Raw genomic sequence first — 18,075 nt, 5'->3', positions numbered from 1 at the left:
TTACATTGTCAGACAAATCTGATTGGGTCAGGCCATCTTTTCATGCCACGGCACACACGTTATTTCTAGTACATTCAGCTATAATCAGAAGAGTTGGATATGACCCACTCTATTGTCAAGCCTACAAACAAACATTCATTAACCAAGTCTACTGGGTACTTAAATAGGTTAGTAATCATTTCAGTATGGTAGGTATGCATGCATTTGTTATTTGACCATAAAGTATAATTATGAGGGCTTTCTTTCTCAGGGCACTGACTTTGACCTTTGATCTGTAGGAATAGGAAAGGTGTAATTTTAAAAACTTTAAGTTTCATAATCCTACTGGTCCTTTAAAAATAACACTTCTGGGAGGGTGAAGAATAAGAAGTCAAGATAAATGGAGATAATAGGGGACAATTGTGGTGATCCAAACTAGAGAAATAACTCAAAATGACAGGCACCAATCCCTGACATTGATAGAAAATTTTCAATGTTCCCAGAACGTCTTTCTGATTCCAAAATGTTACGGAGGATGAAATGTTCCTTTACTTTTGGAAGAATGACTTGATGGGTGAAAACAAGAAAAAAAAAATGAGAAAAAAAGATGTAAACCATAATCGAGAAATTGGTGAATGGAAAAACAAAGAAAAGGAAACAACAACAGCAAAAAACATTGTTGTAGAATTCTTGTATTGGCTATATTGTTTTTCAAATAGGGAGGCGATAGAAGGGACTCCTGTCTTTCAAAAAAGAGTGGCATGTTTTATCCTCTAAAAAACAAAACCGTCTTCAGATAAGAACAGATGCAAGGAATTTAGAAGGAAGACAAAAGTAGTGTGAGCTGGTAGTGCTCTGTGAATGGAAGATCTCTACTGGGTGAAATTAAACTCAAGAATAGGTAATATTGGAAAAAAATGTCTCTTAACTGTTTAATGCCTCCATCGTGGATAACTTTAAGAAAAAGATCTAACAAACTATAACAGTAACAATAATAAGACAACCACCTATTAAGCACTACCATGTATCATACTAAGTACTCTATTCAGGTTATTATATTTAATCATCACAACACCTCCAAGATGCATATAATATTACAATCACTTTATGGAGAAGAACATGAAGGCATCAAGTAAGTCAATACTTAAGTTATCAACCATTCTAGTAAGAAGAATAGAAACTATTAAAGCTGTGGTATTTATGTTGGATTATAATACCTTACTGGAGTAATGCTGAGAGCAGACAAGCACCATGAGAAAATGGAATCATGTAATCTTTAAGTTTATAATACTTAAAGGAGAGCCTGTTAGAAATAGGCAGACATAAGCTCCGTAATTTAGGACTAAGGAACTACACTCAAAATGGAATTTTGTTTTTGAGAATGAGGATTTCTAAAACTTGGAAATACTTCAGTTTTATTACAAATTACCAAATAAAGAAGTGAAATGTAAGAGATCAACTAAGTAAATCAAACCTGTGAGGATTTTAAAGGAGCACAGATTTTACGAGATTGCATCACTGTTGGAACAAATGGCCTAGATAGAATATAGATGTACAAGTGACATTTATAGTGTCAGGAATACTAAATGATAGACTGTGCCAAAAGCCTGTGAAAATGATTTTTTAAGAAGGATGTGTGTGTTTTAACTATGTGAAGAGAAAGAAGACAGAGAACTCTATTGCTTGAAGATCTAATATTAAAATAATAAGTGGAAAAACACAATTAAACAGGAACTTAATCTCTAGTCTAAATGTGTTTAAGAAAAAACCAAGAAAGAATGACACACTGGATACAAGAAGAGACCACATAGCGGTTTCAAGTTCAATTCTTTTTTCATTTATTGAGAACTTCAAGATACGCTTGCATATAAGTCATTGTTAAAAACTATGGAGGAAGAAATATATAACTTCAGAAAGAAAAGAATTTTCTACAAGCTATTAATGGCAAACCTAATAAAGCTCTGAGATTATTCAGTAGATGGTTTATAAACATTTGTAAAAGAAACTGATGTTTACTAAAGTCACTATAGGCCTACAAAAAATTTCAATAGAAATCAAATTTATTAAAATTTTCAACATGCTTCAACAGGTTATAAGTGTTTATACTACATATATATTTTTCCCTTTCTTGTAAAAGAACCATTACTTTTTTTACATGGAACCATTCCTACTCTACTCTTGGTTCATGGTGTTGGTAATGCCTGGGCTAGACATTTCCAGTCAGAGAATTCCATCTTGCGGGCAAGCTGATTGAATCAGCCAGACAACAAGCAGAAGACTGGGATACTTTTGGAACTATTTGCAAACAGGAAAGCCCCTTTCTCTGCCAGTGCTGAACTAGAGGAATATGGGTTTGTGTTTTCTGGTGGCCATTTTGTATCATGAGGGAAACTTAGAATATCACCAACAAAAGAGAATTTCTAGACTGAGAGAGAGGCAGAACTCTAGCAACAATCTTAAATTATTTGCAATTTTAAGGTAATGAAACACTTTTGCTTATGCCACTTTGAGTTAATTGGAACTAAAAGAGTTTTAATTCTGAAATTGGTCCCTGGAAATGGAATATTACAATTAGAACACATTTAAACTGTGGGTTATTTGCTAAAGAATACAGAATGAGGCTTCTCCCAAACCTTACTTGAGAAATTAGTGACACCTGTTATAAAGTGGAAAAATTAAATTGCCATGTTCATGCAAATTCACTTGGTTCTCAGATTTTTAGTTCTCTGCTACTAAGGCTTTTGGAAATCCTGTAGAGAAATGCCAATATTGTGGAATGTGTCAATTGTTGTGTGTGTGTGTGTGTGTGTGTGTGGCTTTCAGTAAGTTACTCCAAAAAGGAGACTAGCTTCTTCTAGACAGCTTCTCTGAAAATGGAAGAAATAAATACAACCTATTGAAGAAAAGCTCTTTTTGCCTGTGGCTAATGACACTGGGTGGCCGAGAATCTGACATTTCTTAGTTTAACAGGACTGTAAATCTTACTACCCTGCCCCAAGCTAGAGTTCATGGTAGAAAACGCAGCAAAGGGAGTAAAAAGCAAAAGAGTGATAGTATTGAAACCCTGGAGAAAACACTGTCCTCCATACGTAGCTAAGTTTTTCAATTTCTGACTGGCAAGTGTAACAATTACTCCCACTGTAGAGTACAATCCATTGGGAAACAACCTTTAAAGCAAAAACTGTATTAGTTCCATTGTTGCAGAATAGTGGCCAGATGGAAGCCATTATACTTACTGCTAGGGAGAGGGCAGAGCACCAAAACTTCTTGTAAAAAGGAAGGGATCCCAGTCAGTGCTCTAGATTCTAGAATTATGACTGGACTAAATCTCTAATTATGGTTATCAGTTCATGAAGCTTTATATTTATGGTCTATAGGTTTCTGAACCATAAAGAACTTGACATGCCTGTCACTCAGAAATCCTGTGCTCAGAGTTAAATGTAGTAATTTAACTGTGAGTGCATCTTGCCTCGGTGTCCTTAATAATTTAAGAGAAATGGTATTGGATAGTTCAAAGGCTCAAATTCTCTATCATGAGGGAAAGTAATTAAAGAAGTTTCTCTCTTTGTAACCATTCTCTACTAGGCCTACATAGATTCTTCTCTAAGAACAGGCTTGATCTCTGTTTACTGCCTCAAGTGGCCTATAAAATAATGGAAATTTAGGATTTAGAGTTATTCACATAGTTGAAAAAAATCCCTTAGGTAGAAGACTAAATGCAAGAAAAATATACATGTTTAGCATTATATTTAATAGGGGATAAAGGTACTGTGAAACAATATAATTGGTCCCTGACTCTTTGTCTCAAACGTTTTGGTCTGGACACATTTAGATAATCACATTTTAATTTTCTCCAGAGATGAGAGGCCACACTCTTTGGAAATCCTCAGATCCTACCACTAAGGATGACCAAAATCTGAGAGAAACTCGATACTTAGAATCTACAATATCTAAGAAGGCAGAACTAGGATTCAAAAAGCACCAACATAGTTCATATTGTCCATGTATCGTTTTCAAAAATTTAAACCATTCTTTCAGAGATACAGAGCAAAATGTCGAAAATATTTGAAGGACCTAGCAAAACAGTAAATCTGGCCCAAATGAAAATTAATGAAATAAGGATGATATAGTCTTCCCCCAAAAAGCGTTAAAAGATGGAGCTCGCTAGGTTAGATACACAAATGGTTAATATCTTACAAGGCAATATAACCATAACCTTTGGACATTATCCTTGATGCTGAACAGAAAGGTGCAAATTAACACGTAAATTCACAGAACCTATGCCTTTGCTTTATAGAAAAGAACAAAGAGAAACACGAGTGTATTTCCCTTGATCGAAGGCCAACAAATTATGCCTGCTGCCCAGTTTCTTGTTTTCATAAAGTTTTAATGGAACACAGCCACATCAATTGATTCCCTGTTTGTGGCTGAGTTGAGCAGTTGTGATATAGACTGTATGGTCTGCAAAACCTAAAATACTCTAAGAAAAAGTTAGCTTATCCTTGCCTTAGATGTTTGAATAACTTTTATTAACAGTACTATCATTTTGGTAATAAATTTCTAAGCAGTCTTGATGACAAAAAGGTTGTTCTTTTTTTGTGTAATATTGCTTATTAGCACAGATTTACCAAGAGTTGCTAATTGACTATATAAGCTTCTTTAACTATATAGTGTCAAAGTAACTATGGAAGCCAGATAATTAAGTTCTTTCAAGAAATTTCATTTAGAAATCACTTAAAAGCCTCTACAATTTATTCTGTCCCGAGGCTTAAAAATCCAAGTGAAAGAAATTCTCTTCACCAGATTTCTCCAGCAATATCTGGAGAGCCTCAGATTTTTTATAGTTCCTAGCAAGGGAGTCACCTTGTTTACCACCTGAGAAGCTGGGGCCCTGGAAACTCAATGACAATCCTGTTTTCTTGAAGAGATTTTGAGGTGTTGGTTCCATGTGTAAAGTACAGTCCCTTTCAATTAATGGTAGACTTGTTATTAGCTTGTTACAAAACATGACACTCCAGGTGTGCTCTTGACTATTATAAAATCAGTTTGACCAATTATATCTTAGTATAGAGGAGGCTTAAGTTTTATTGTACTTATGTGAATAACAATATTATGAAAAGTAAGGAGACAGAATGAAAGTAATTTTTATCAAAGCTGCTTTTCATTAGAACAAAACTACTCTTTTTCCTTGAAAAACAAAAAGATACCCCATTACTTTGTGTACACAGTTGTGTTTCTTTGCCATTATTTCCAGTATATATTCAATCACCCATGTTAACTATCACTGAACCTAATTACCTATTATTTCATAGAGGACATTGGGAGTTGAAACATCGAACAGTGTATTTGAAAATTCTCTGTTATGCAACAAGCATTTTAGCAAAGTAGTAAAGCTTATGTTCCTACCTAATGATCACCTTTATCTACCCACATCACATTTCGACCAGGTATAAGCATTAATAAACATATAAAGCTAAGAAACACCCCTTTCTATTTTCTAAAACTGTTTTTCAGTAGTCTATCTTAGGCAATATTAGATATGCAAAGATTACTTACTAATGAACTCAGTATTATGCAAGGCTTTAAAATTAAGGACATTGAATTCTGAAGTTAACATCCTGCTAAGCATAATTATTACAAGTATTTTCAGAAATCTGGTTTCATGCATTTTTTTCAATCTTTGACATGGTGTAATAATTAAATTAGCTCATTTGATCGTAACCAGTGTAAGAAGTTTAGAAATTTTGAAATAGCTATTTCTCCTATTAAAAAACAAACAAAAACCATTGAATACTTGTATTATATTTCAAACTGATAAAATCAGAGAAAACCTATTAAGTTGGCTTGTTTCCAAATCAAAATTTCAAACCATCTGGTTGGTCTAAGGATTCATCTTGATTGAATGGATTTGCCTTTTTATATAAAAAGGTTGCTAGAGTAGCAGTTTCTGTTAGAATGATTTTTAAAAGGCTAGCACATTTACATTATTAGAAGTTAAATTAAAAATTTATTCTTGACAATTGGGATGGATATTATATTTATTTTGAATTTATAAGCACGTGCTAATCTTTCCAAACCAATCAAAATAGACCTGTTTAAGAGATTTTATAATCTTATTTGTTTCTATCCTTCGAAGATAGAAAAATATTTCACACTCAAATGGTAAATGCTTTTCTTTTAATATTTAATTATTTTTGAGAGACAGAAAGCATGAGTCGGGGAGGGGCAGAGAGAGGGGGACAGAGGACCTGACACAGGCTGTGTGCTGACAGCAGAGAGCTGATGTGGGGCTCGAACTCACACACTGTGAGATCATGACCTGAGCCAAAGTCAGATGCTTAAGCGACTGAACCACCCAGATGCCCCAGTAAATGATTTTCTAATTCTTAAATCTCAACAGTGGGTCAAGACAAAAGAAGCAGGGAAAACTCATAATTTAGGGTTCAAAGGGCTATCTTCCTGAGTCCAGAAATATTTTCTTTAATGAGGTCATATAGAAAATAAGCTAGCGGAACCTGGGTGGCTCAGTCCGTTGAACATCCCACTTCAGCTCAGGTCATGATCTCGCAGTTTGTGGGTTCGAGCCCCATGTCAGGCTCTGTGCTGACAGCTTAGAGCCTGGAGCCTGCTTCAGATTCTGTGTCCCCCTCTCTCTCTGCTCCTTCCTCGTTCACTCTCTCTCTCTCTCTCTCTCTCTCTCTCTTACAAATAAATAAACATTAAAAAATTTAAAAAAATAAAACAAGCTAAAAACACAAAAAAGAAAACAAATCTAGCAAACATTTGTTTTATTATTGTTTTTTGACTGACAGAAAATAGGTTTGTATAAGCCATATAATGATCATTAAATAAAACATAATTCACAATCACTGCTGCCACCAATGGGGAATAACTTATGTATCATACATAATTCTAAACCAATACCAAATTTAGCTAAGAACCAGAAGCAACAGAGAGAGATTGACAAGAGAGGAAAGAATCAGTGAAGATCAAGTTCTATTGTTTCTGTTGCCTTCAGGGACCAAAAAAAAAAAAAAAACCCAAAAAAACAAAACAACAAAAAAAGCACTTGTGGGCTTAAATAGTCGGTAAAATGCACTTTTCAGGCAACACAGTTTATTGGCCCCTACAATCAAATTCCCTAAGGCATTCTAAAGGAACTACCATAGATTTCAAAATATAATTTTCAAAGAATTGGAAAAGGACTCTTATGTACTTATCAAGTTAGCATATGCTGAAGCTGTATTTATTTTATAAATGAGAAAATAGTGAATTGGTAAATCTGGTTCAAAGAAGAATGTGAAAAAGTGAGTAATAGACATTAAAATATTGAGGTAAGATTGATAAATATAGATCTGGTTAATATTTACAAATCAATCATACTACAAACCTTGGCCTTATCATTCTTCTCTGACAAAAATTGAAATTCACATGTAATTTCACAGGTTCTGGGCTCCAATTATACAACAAATAGCTAAGCCAAGCACAAGGTGAATTGTCTCCTAGGATTGAATAATTCTCAGTTCAGCTTGTTAAACATTGTCCTATCATGACTCTGAGAGTCATACCTTCCTCCTACCTTATTTCCAAATTTTGGTTAATTTTCTCAATATCTAATAGATACATAAAGTCAATACAATTTAGTTGTATGGCAAAGCTACCATGTAAACTAAGGTAACCAAGGTTTATTTTAAAATATTTTTTATGAAGAAAGGAAATCACTAAATTATAGGAATTGGGCTAATTGGCAAACTGGAAGAGTGGAAATACAAAATAGGAAGGAGACATTAGTAGAAACTATATCCTACTGGAAACATTAGAAGGAATTGTAAACAAATAGAAAGACAAGACATAGCAGGGGTATAATAGTTATCATTGGAAGAAGCTACTACTATGTAGGAGTAGAATTAGATTGATTTTTATTTAGCTTCAAAGTGTGAAATTAAGCCTGGTGAGTGAAGGTTATAGGTAAGCTAATTGTAAGAATGAGTTCCATTAAAAAAATAAAAAATTCTATCTTGTGTTGTAGCAAGTTGCAAGTTACTCATTACCAGAAGTTTTCCAATTGAAGTTGAACAATAGTGTTTCTTTTCTTAGGCATTATCCTTAAATTTCTCCCCATTTCTGAATTGGTCAGGCCTTTATTTAGGTTTCTAAATTGCTTTAATTTAATTTCTCTGTTTTCTATTTCTGAACCTGTTGTCCCTCTCTCCCCCACTTCTCCTTGTGTCCTCTTCCCTCTGCCTGTCACTTGTTAAACTGCTGTGTGGTGCTGCTAGCAATGCAGCATTGGGCATGTTTTCTTCAATCTAGAAAGTAAAGAACAATTGCATTCCTCCAATAGTTATCTAATATTAGAATAATAAAGGATATTAAAGTTCATTTTTAATAGACTATTTTTTAGAACAGATTTAGGTTCGAAGCAAAATTGAGTGGAAGTTACAGAGATTTCTCATAAGCCCCCTGCCTCCCACTCATGCATAGTCTCCCCTCATTATCAACATTCCCCATCTGAGTGATACATTTGTTATAACTGATGGATTTACACATCATTATTACGGTCTATAATTCATATTAGGGGTTTCTCTTGGTGTTGTTATATTTGTCCAAACCCATGAAATGTACAAGTATCCACCATTATAGTATCATACAGAGTATTTTCATTGCTTTAAAAATCTTCTGCTCGACTAATTGATCCTTCCTCCATCTTAATCTCTGGCAATTACTGATCTTTTTTACTGTCTACATATTTTTTGCCTTTTCTGGAATGTCATATAGTTGGAATCATACAGTAGGTAGCATTTTCTGGTTGACTTCTTTTGATGAATAATAGGTGTTTAAGCTTTCTCCATGTCTTTCAATGGATTGATAGCTCAGTTTTTAGGGTTGAATGATATTCCATTGTCCAGATTACCACAGTTTATTTATTTATTGATACAACTACTTTAGGGCATTTTGGTTGGTTCCACACTTTGGCATTTATGAATAAGACTGCTGTAAACATCCATGTGAAGTTTTTTGTGGGGACATAAGTTGCCAACCCTTTTGGTAAATACCAAGAAACACAACCGTTGGATTCTAGGATAAGGGTAAGTTTACAAGAAACAGCCAAATTGTCTTCCAAAGTGTTTTTACCATTTTTTCATTCCCAATGGCAATGTGAGAGAATTCCTGTTGCTCCACATACTCACCAGCATTTGGTGTTGGTGTTCTGGATTTTTGTCATTAATAGGTATGTGGTGGTATCTTTGTTTTAATTTGCATTATCCAGATGACATGACATAGAGCATCTTTTTTTTTTTTTTTTTTTTTTTTTTTTTTTAAATTTTTTTTTCAACGTTTTTTAATTTTTATTTTTGGGACAGAGAGAGACAGAGCATGAACGGGGGAGGGTCAGAGAGAGAGGGAGACACAGAATCGGAAACAGGCTCCAGGCTCCGAGCCATCAGCCCAGAGCCTGACGCGGGGCTCGAACTCACGGACCGCGAGATCGTGACCTGGCTGAAGTCGGACGCTTAACCGACTGCGCCACCCAGGCGCCCCGACATAGAGCATCTTTTTATGCACTTATTTGATGTCTATATGTCTTCTTTGATGAGGTGTCTACAAAGGTTTTAAGCTAATGTTTTAATTGTGTAATTGTCCTTTTTTTAAAAAAAACTATGTAAGATGTATAATATGTTTTGATATACACAGTGAAATGAGTAGTGTAGTCAAGCTAATTAACATATCCATGTTATTGTGAATTGCAAGATCATTTTCATTTTTATAAGTTTATTTATTTTGAGAGAGTGTTTGTGTGTGCATGGACGAGTTGGGAAGGGGCAGAAAGAGAAGGGGAGAGAGAATCCCAAGCAGGCTCCGTGATGTCAGCACAGAGCCCAATGTGCGGCTCAAACTCCTCAACCATGAGATCATGACCTGAGCAAAAATCATGAGTTGGGCACTTAACCAACTGAGCCACCCAGACGCCTGATCATTTTCATTTTTAAGGCTAAATAATGTCTCAGTGCATGTATATGTGTGTGTATAATTATGATTTCTTTATCCATGCATCCATAAGCATGCACTTAGATTGTTTATATCTTGGCTATTGTGAATAATGATGTGGTGAACATGATTGGGTTGTTTATTTTCTCATGGATGATTTTTAATAGTTCATTGTATATTTTGGATAGCAGTGCTTTATCACATGTCTTTTTCAAATGTTTTATTCCAATCTGTGACTTTTCATTTTCTATTGTCTTTTACAGAAGAGTCTTTAATTTTAATGAAGTTCAGTGTATCAATTATGTCTTTTCTTTGTGGCTGTATATAAAAAAGAATACAATACCTAAAGTCATCTAGTTTTTCTCCTATGTTATCTTCCAACAGTTTTATAGTTTCACATGTACAGATCACATTTAGGTATGTGATCTATTTTGAGTTTTTATGAAGAGTGTCAGATCTATGTCTAGTTTCATTTAAATCCCATTTGGTGATGGTGTATAATTCTTTATACATGTTGGATTACATTTGCTAATATTTTGTTGAGAAATGTGTATGTATGTTCATGAGAGCTACTAGTCTGTAGTTTTCTTATAATACTTTTGTCTGGTTTTGTTGTTACAGTAATTCTGGCCTCATAAAATGAGTTAGGAAATAATCCTTTACTTTTATGTTCTGGAATAAATTGTACAGAATTGATATAATTTCTTCCTTTAACGTTTGGTAGAATTCACCAGTAAACTCATCTGGGCCTGCTACTGTTTATTCAATTTGTTTAATAGATTAGAAAGAACTTGTAAAAGAGATTTGTTCAGGCCTATTCAAATTGTCTGTTTCTTCTTTTGTGGGCTTTGGCTAATTGTGTCTTTCAGGAATTGGTCCATTCCATCTAAGTTATTAAATTATGGGTATTAGAGTCTTTCACAGTATTTCTTTATTATCCTCTTAATGGCTATGAGATCTGTAGTAATGTCTCTACTTTCATTACTGGTATTATTAATTTGTGCCTGTTTTTTTTTTTTTGTTGTTGTTGTTGTTGTTTTTTGTTTTCCCTAAGTTACCCTGATTAGAGGCTTATAGATTTTACTGATCTTTTCCGAGAACACTCTTTTGGTTTTGTTGTTTGTCTATTGATTTTCTGTGTTCAATTTCATTGATTTCTGCTCCAAGTTCACCTAATGTTTATTTTTTCAGAAAACATTTACTGAGTTTTGGCATATGTTTGATACTCTCTCAGGCTCCTGGAAATGAATAGTGAAACAACAGACAAAATCCCACACCAAAATGGCATGTGTGATGATACTGTGACAAACACAAGCATGATGTAGAATGTAGATCTTATAGTAGATGTAAAGAATAGTAGTTTTTGGTCTAAAGATGTTGACTTTTTAAATAGTTTTTCATTATTGATAGTGATGAAGAGGAAAAAGTAGATTTGTGGGAGTCATTTATTAAGTCATTCAGTGGTCCAGATGAAACTTGACTTAGGTCACTTGAATTAGATTTGTGGTGGTAGAATTGGAGAAGTGAACTGACTTAGGAGCGGGATTAACTGGTACAATTAAGAGGTTTGGATTGAGTTACATGGACATGGAAAACAAGTATGTTGTGCCAGGTATGATACTGAGTTATTTTCTAGCTTGTGGAACCAGATGTATAGTATTTAGAAACAAGAACTGTTTACTCATACTTAATAGTATTCAAAATAGGACAAATGCTCCAAATAGTACAAGTAAGCCTTCTTTTTTAGTGTCAGCTTCCCTCAACCCCTATACTTTTTTTTTTTTAAACCAAACTTACCTGTCATTTGCCAGCTCAAAAATGAGTTGGAAGTCTAATTTTAGGAATTATTCAAGATTTCTGCAAAGTAATGCCTTGGTATCTCTGTATCCATTAGGAAATATTTATAGAGCAAAATACATCAAATATATATTTTATTTATTAGGACATTGAAGCATTAGTTTTTATGTTCTTCTAAAAATTTAGCACCATTATCAATTTGAATAATAACTCTTTTAATTCCTTACCTTTTGCTTACCTTGGGAAACATCTTAATTTCAAGGTGCTTAATAGTGATACATTTAGCAATATAACTTGAATATTTTTATATTTTCTCCGTTAAGTAGACGTCCTGTACAATATATACATATTTTTGAAAACCAAAAAACTATTCTTCTTAACCTACTCATAAAGTAGCTTGAGTTATCTGCTCAAATTATCTAATAACTAATATCTATATTAGTTATTACTTAATTATATTAATCTATTTTTGCCAGCATACCTTAGCTTACTGTATATCAAATGTATATGTCCTATACTTCTATATAGCAGTCTTTGGTTTTTAAAAATATATATCAAACTGGGGCACCTGGTGGCTCAGTTGGTTAAACATCTGACTCCTGATTTTGGCTCAGGTCATCATCTCATGGTACATGAGTTCAATCCCTGCATTGGTTTCTGTGCTGACAGGGTGGAGCCTGCTTGAGATTCTCTCTCCATCCCCCCACCCCCCCTTCTCTCTCTCTCTTCCTTTTTGTCTGCTCCTTCCCTGCTCATGCTGTCTCTCTCTCTCTCTCTCTCTCTCTCTCTCTCTCTCTTAAAATAAATAAGCTTAAAAAAAGATGAAAGAAATTTAAAAAACTATCAAACCAAGTTACCATAAAGACTTTACTTTGAGAATCAATTTCTAGTCTGATATGTAAAGGTTAACTCATTTGGTGGTCAACTTTTTCTATCTGCTAACATGATCAAAATAAAAATTACTTAAGAACATTAAAGTATACATCAAAATTTTCTACAAGCGTTTTTGAATACTTCCATAATGGTATATAGAAAAAGCAAGATGTATATTAAAAAGAGAAATAATGTGTTCTCTTTGGCAGCACGTACACGAATTAAGAATGATACCAAGAGGATTAGCATGGCCCCTGTGCAAGGATGACATGTAAATTTGTAAAGTACTTCATATTTAAAAAATATTTTCTACATCACTAAAGATTTTGAAAACCATTATGCCATGAGAAAAATGCATTCAGATGGAAACTGATTTTATGATCAACTCCTAAGGGGTGTTTTTTTATTTAAGTGTATCCATTGAATAACAATAAAGAAAACTCTGTTTTGTTTTTGTTTTTGTTTTATTTTCCAATGCTATTGATTTGGAATAGTGAATTAGGTTACATTTGAGGTCTGATACACTGGGCTGAGCTTTGTCAACAGCCTAGTTCGTGGCATGGATTCTGTAAGACGTGGATTTTGAGTGGTACATTTTGACTGCTAAGGAGTGCTTGAGCTATTTTTACTCACTTGGTCAGCCCTACTTGTGAGCAGTAGAATACTGTTTTTTAGGTGACTGGCAAGATTTAAGAGCGCTGTTAGAAACATTTATTATAGACATTGGCCTAAAGGGTGGCCTCTCAGGCGTTTTTTGACCTACTTTAAGCAAGAAATCACACAAAAATCTGTTGATCATTGGGATAGTGGAATTTAAAGTCTAGGGACACCTAATTATACCACAACGATAATTATGACTATTTGCTATCAAATACAGTACATAATCATTACTTCTTAGAATCAGAAGCATCAGAAAATACAAAATACTGTGTTTTAAAACTTTTCCGGTGACCATTTTCTACCCTTTGTCCTAAGGGTGTGAGGTAACAGATTTGACTTACTCAATATGTTAATTCAGTATAAATTTCCTCTGTGGATTATATTATTTTCATGGTCAGAACAAAAGTACGCTTCTCAGACAATTGGATTTCTTTTTAATTCTTTCATTTCACCTCGTGTGTCAAAATTATAATGAAGATACGTGATATTGTATCTCCTGTGTCATCCCCAGGACATATCAGGTTATGATTATCTGATTAGGTTACTGATGTTGCTGGGCACATCCTGCTTGTTCTGCTAATTTCTTTAGACATATTTTCTCAAAGAGAAAGAACAGATAAGATCTTCAGCATCTTAAAATCTTTAAGGAATTTCTTTATATTTTCCCACAAAATTGTTTTGAAAGAAGATTTATGTTTCGCCCACTTCTGAATATTTGAAATATAAATGAACAATTATGAAAAGTTAGAGATATATAGTGCTTTTTGTCATGATTATGAAATAGCAAACAGTAGTGTGTGTCATATTGTCAAACAAAAAAATATGTTAAATAGGTAAAAAAAATTCATGTTATGAGCACCACCATGAATACACATAAAAGGAATATATACTGTCCAATGTTTCAAAGTAATAAATGCTGGGGCGCCAGGGTGGCTCAGTCAGTTAAGCGTCCAAATTCGGCTCAGGTCATGATCTCACAGTGCGTGGTTTCAAGCCCCACATGTGGCTCTGTGCTGACAGCTCAGAGCCTGGAGCCTGCCTTGCATTCTGTGTCTCCCTCTCTCTCTGCCCCCTGCCCCACCAGCTCACTCGTGCTCTCTCTCTCTCTCTCTCTCAAAGATAAATAGACATTAAAAAATTCAAAATAATAAGAAATGCGTATCTCAATCCAGGGAAATTTTCATATAAGATAGGTAATCATTAATTGAATCATAGGGCATATATTTGGAATTATTTACAGATTCCAACTGAATAACAATATAGATAGTATTTTCTATAGACTGGTCCTTGCAAAAATTATAATGAACTGTCTTTAACCCAGTTCCCTAGGCATATACTGCGGAGATTTGCTTACAGAAAGTTTATTGGGAGATCCTCTCAGTATCAAAACCTGTACTATAGTACAGATTGAATGTTTACAACTGCCAAATTCATTTGTTGAAATCCTAACCTCAAAGGTGATGGTATTAGGAGATGGAAGTTATGGAGGTGATTATTTCATGAGGGTGTAGCCCTCTTGATTGGGATTGGTACCTTTATAAAAGAGGCCCATAGAGCTCCCTCACCCCTTCCTCCATGTGAAGTTACATAAGGAAGAGGACCCTCATCTGACACCAAATCTGCCGGTGTCTTGATCTTAAACTTCCCAGCCTTCAGAATTATGGGAACTAAACCTGTTGTTCATATAAGCCACTCAGTCTGTGGTATTTTGTTATAACAGCCCAAATGGAATAAAACAACCTGTGAGAGAGGGTTCAAAGTAAGCAGGATCTGGTACACATACTGCAATGCCATGAGGAGTGCTGTAGCTGGGTGGTCCTGGCAGTTGGGAATTGAAACAGGAGAGCAGGAGCTTTGTATCCATGCATAGATCAGGAAAGCTTTCGAGGTAGGATGAAGCAGCTCCTTTGGGCTGCCGGCAATTCTAGGGGAGGGATTCAGCTATGAACTGGCAGCAGGTAAAATTTGTAGCAACTGAGGAAATAAGGGCTCTAACACACCCTAGAATTTACTACTGATCAATAAACTCACATTCTGATGATGTTCAGGATTTCTTTTTTTCTTAATGTTTATTCATTTTTGAGAGAGTGAGTGGTAGAGGGTGAGGGAGAGAGAGGGGTACAGAGGATTCAAAGCAGGCTCTAGCTGATAGCAGAGTCTGTGGTACTCAAACTCATGAATCATTAGATCATGACCTGAGCTGAAGATCATGACTGACTGAGACACCCAAGCTCCCCTAGTGATGTTCGGGACTTTAATACACTTTTGTAATTATCATGAAATGGTAATGACTTCTATATAGTCATATAAAACTAATACTTAAAGGTAATGCTTATTTAATATTTTCAACAATATAACAACGCAGTAAAATAAAACCATTTAAATGTCACAAAAGAAACACATATAAAAGAAAATTATACTTTAATAGAAGACTCAAGTTATAAATGCAGCAGGAATTTCTTTTAAAAAAGTAAAATTAAAAAGAAATTATGCCGAAGTATTCACAGTGATAATTGTGTTAGGTGTTTTGGGGAGCAATTTTTCAATACTTTTATCTTTCAATTTTTTTATCAATGAGTATGGATTTATCCAGTGTACTTCAGGACAAGCACACTGTATACTCTTCTTGATGATTTTGCAAGCTTTGGATTTCTTGGCTTTGGTTTACTTTGTTTCTGGGCATTCCATTGTTATTTTTAGCTATTTTTAGCATTGTTATTTGCCCTGTGGGCTGAATATTTCATATTCAGCATTATTTCTGCTGAATCAAGACCACACTATCCTGAAAAGCAGTATACTACTCTCTGTTTAACTTTTGTTGATAACCATTATTTTTCAACTTTATGTTGTATTTCACCACCTCCTTAAGCAGTTTATCCAGATCTCTTTGAGCGGTTTTGTTATTTTGCTCTTCATATCATATGTCTTAAAATATTATCTAAGAGTCTATCCAACTCCTACTCTTGAGTTTTTCTTGCTTAAGTATGATAATCCCTAATAACTTCTAGAAAAAGTGAGGTGTACAAAGCCTTGGAATATGTGAGCCACTTTTTGAGGAAAGATGTTGGGGAGATAAAGAGAAAAAAAAAGAATATGAATTGAAAAAGGTAAAGTGAAGGAAACAAAATAGATATTGAATGAAAATATAAAAATTATATCCAGGTAGTTCTGTCTTCACTCCATTAGCTAGAGAAACAGCATGTAAAACACTTATAGCCTCTGCTGTGAGGCTAACTCTATGTCCAAGACATGTAGGTGAAGGCTGTGCTGCTTTAATTTTATTACAAGGACATCTGTGTTCTAAACCTATATATTAATAAGGTAAATGGTCTTTTTTATATCATCTATCTAAATACAGTACTTTTGTATTAGCTGATTTTCTGTGATAAATTCTCTAGGCTGCAACCCAAATAATATGGGGATGTGTGTATATGAAATCATTGTTCCTATAATTTTTAAATTCCAGTATAAATAACAGACAGTGTTATATGCGTTTCTGTGTACAATATAGTGATTCAAGAATTCTCTACATTATTCAGTGCTCATCATGATAAGTGTGCTCTTAATCCCTGTCACCTATTTCACCCATTCTCCCATCTACCTCTTGTACTTTTGTATTCCAAGGCATCTTGATCTATGGGTATGTAGGATCATACCACGTAGGAAGAAGCTCTGTAATAGGATATGGTGGTGGCATCATGAGTCATTATTCAAAAAAGTGATATAGAAATATAGATAAAACAATCAAATTTAGTATTTGTTTTATAGATGGATATAAGTAAAATAACACCCTGATCATCTTGGTCACTCTTGCCATGTCGGCTTCCAAGAACTTTGAGTGCATGGACTGGAACTTTCACTCCACGGTGAATAACTCGACCAATCAAAACATTAATCTGTGTAATTTGTGCGGTATGTTCAGTAAGGGAAGTGTCCGTTTGGCAGGTTTTTTTTTTTTTTTAATAGGAAATATATTGTAAAATTGGTTTCCATACAACACCCAGTGCTCATCCCAACAGGTGCCCTCCTCAATACCCATAACCCACCCTCCCCTCCCTCCCACCCCTCATAAACCCTCAGTTTGTTCTCAGTTTTTAGAAGTCTCTTATGTTTTGGCTCCTTCTGTCTCTAACCATTTTTTTTTCCTTCCCCTCCCCCATGGTCTTCTGTTAAATTTCTCAGGATCCACATACAAGTGAAAAAATATGGAATCTGTCCTTCTCTGTATGACTTATTTCACTTAGCATAACACTCTCTAGTTCCATCCACGTTGCTACAAAAGGACATATTTCATTCTTTCTCATTGCCACGTAGTATTCCATTGTGTATATAAACCACAATTTCTTTATCCATTTGTCAGTTGATGGACATTTAGGCTCTTTCCATAATTTAGCTATTGTTGAGAGTACTGCTATAAACATTGGGGTACAAGTGCCCCTATGCATCAGTACTCCTGTATCCCTTGGGTAAATTCCTAGTAGTGCTACTGCTGGGTCATAGGGTAGGTCTATTTTTACTTTTTTGAGGAACCTCCACACTGTTTTCCAGAGGGGCTGCACCAGTTTGCATTCCCACCAACAGTGCAAGAGGGTTCCTATTTCTCCACATCCTCTCCAGCCTCTGTAGTCTCCTGATTTGTTCATTTTGGCCACTCTGACTGGCGTGAGGTGATATCTGAGTGTGGTTTTGATTTGTATTTCCCTGATGAGGAGCGACGTTGAGCATCTTTTCATGTGCCTGCTGGCCATCCGGATGTCTTCTTTAGAGAAGTGTCTA

General features: G+C 34.8%; 1 non-coding gene across 1 annotated transcript; it reads left to right on the top strand.

Annotated features, from left to right (window-relative positions):
* The first annotated feature begins 12,832 nt into the window (after nt 1–12,832).
* LOC128773165 (U6 spliceosomal RNA) lies at nt 12,833–12,938 on the top strand. Its single transcript, XR_008417446.1, has one exon. It is a non-coding gene; the product is annotated as a U6 spliceosomal RNA (small nuclear RNA).
* Nucleotides 12,939–18,075: the final 5,137 nt, after the last annotated feature.

Source organism: Panthera pardus, unplaced genomic scaffold, assembly GCF_024362965.1.
Source record: "Panthera pardus isolate Hobbes unplaced genomic scaffold, ASM2436296v1 HiC_scaffold_24, whole genome shotgun sequence".
Taxonomy (NCBI): domain Eukaryota; kingdom Metazoa; phylum Chordata; class Mammalia; order Carnivora; family Felidae; genus Panthera; species Panthera pardus.
This window is presented reverse-complemented; position numbering and strand designations above follow the sequence as displayed.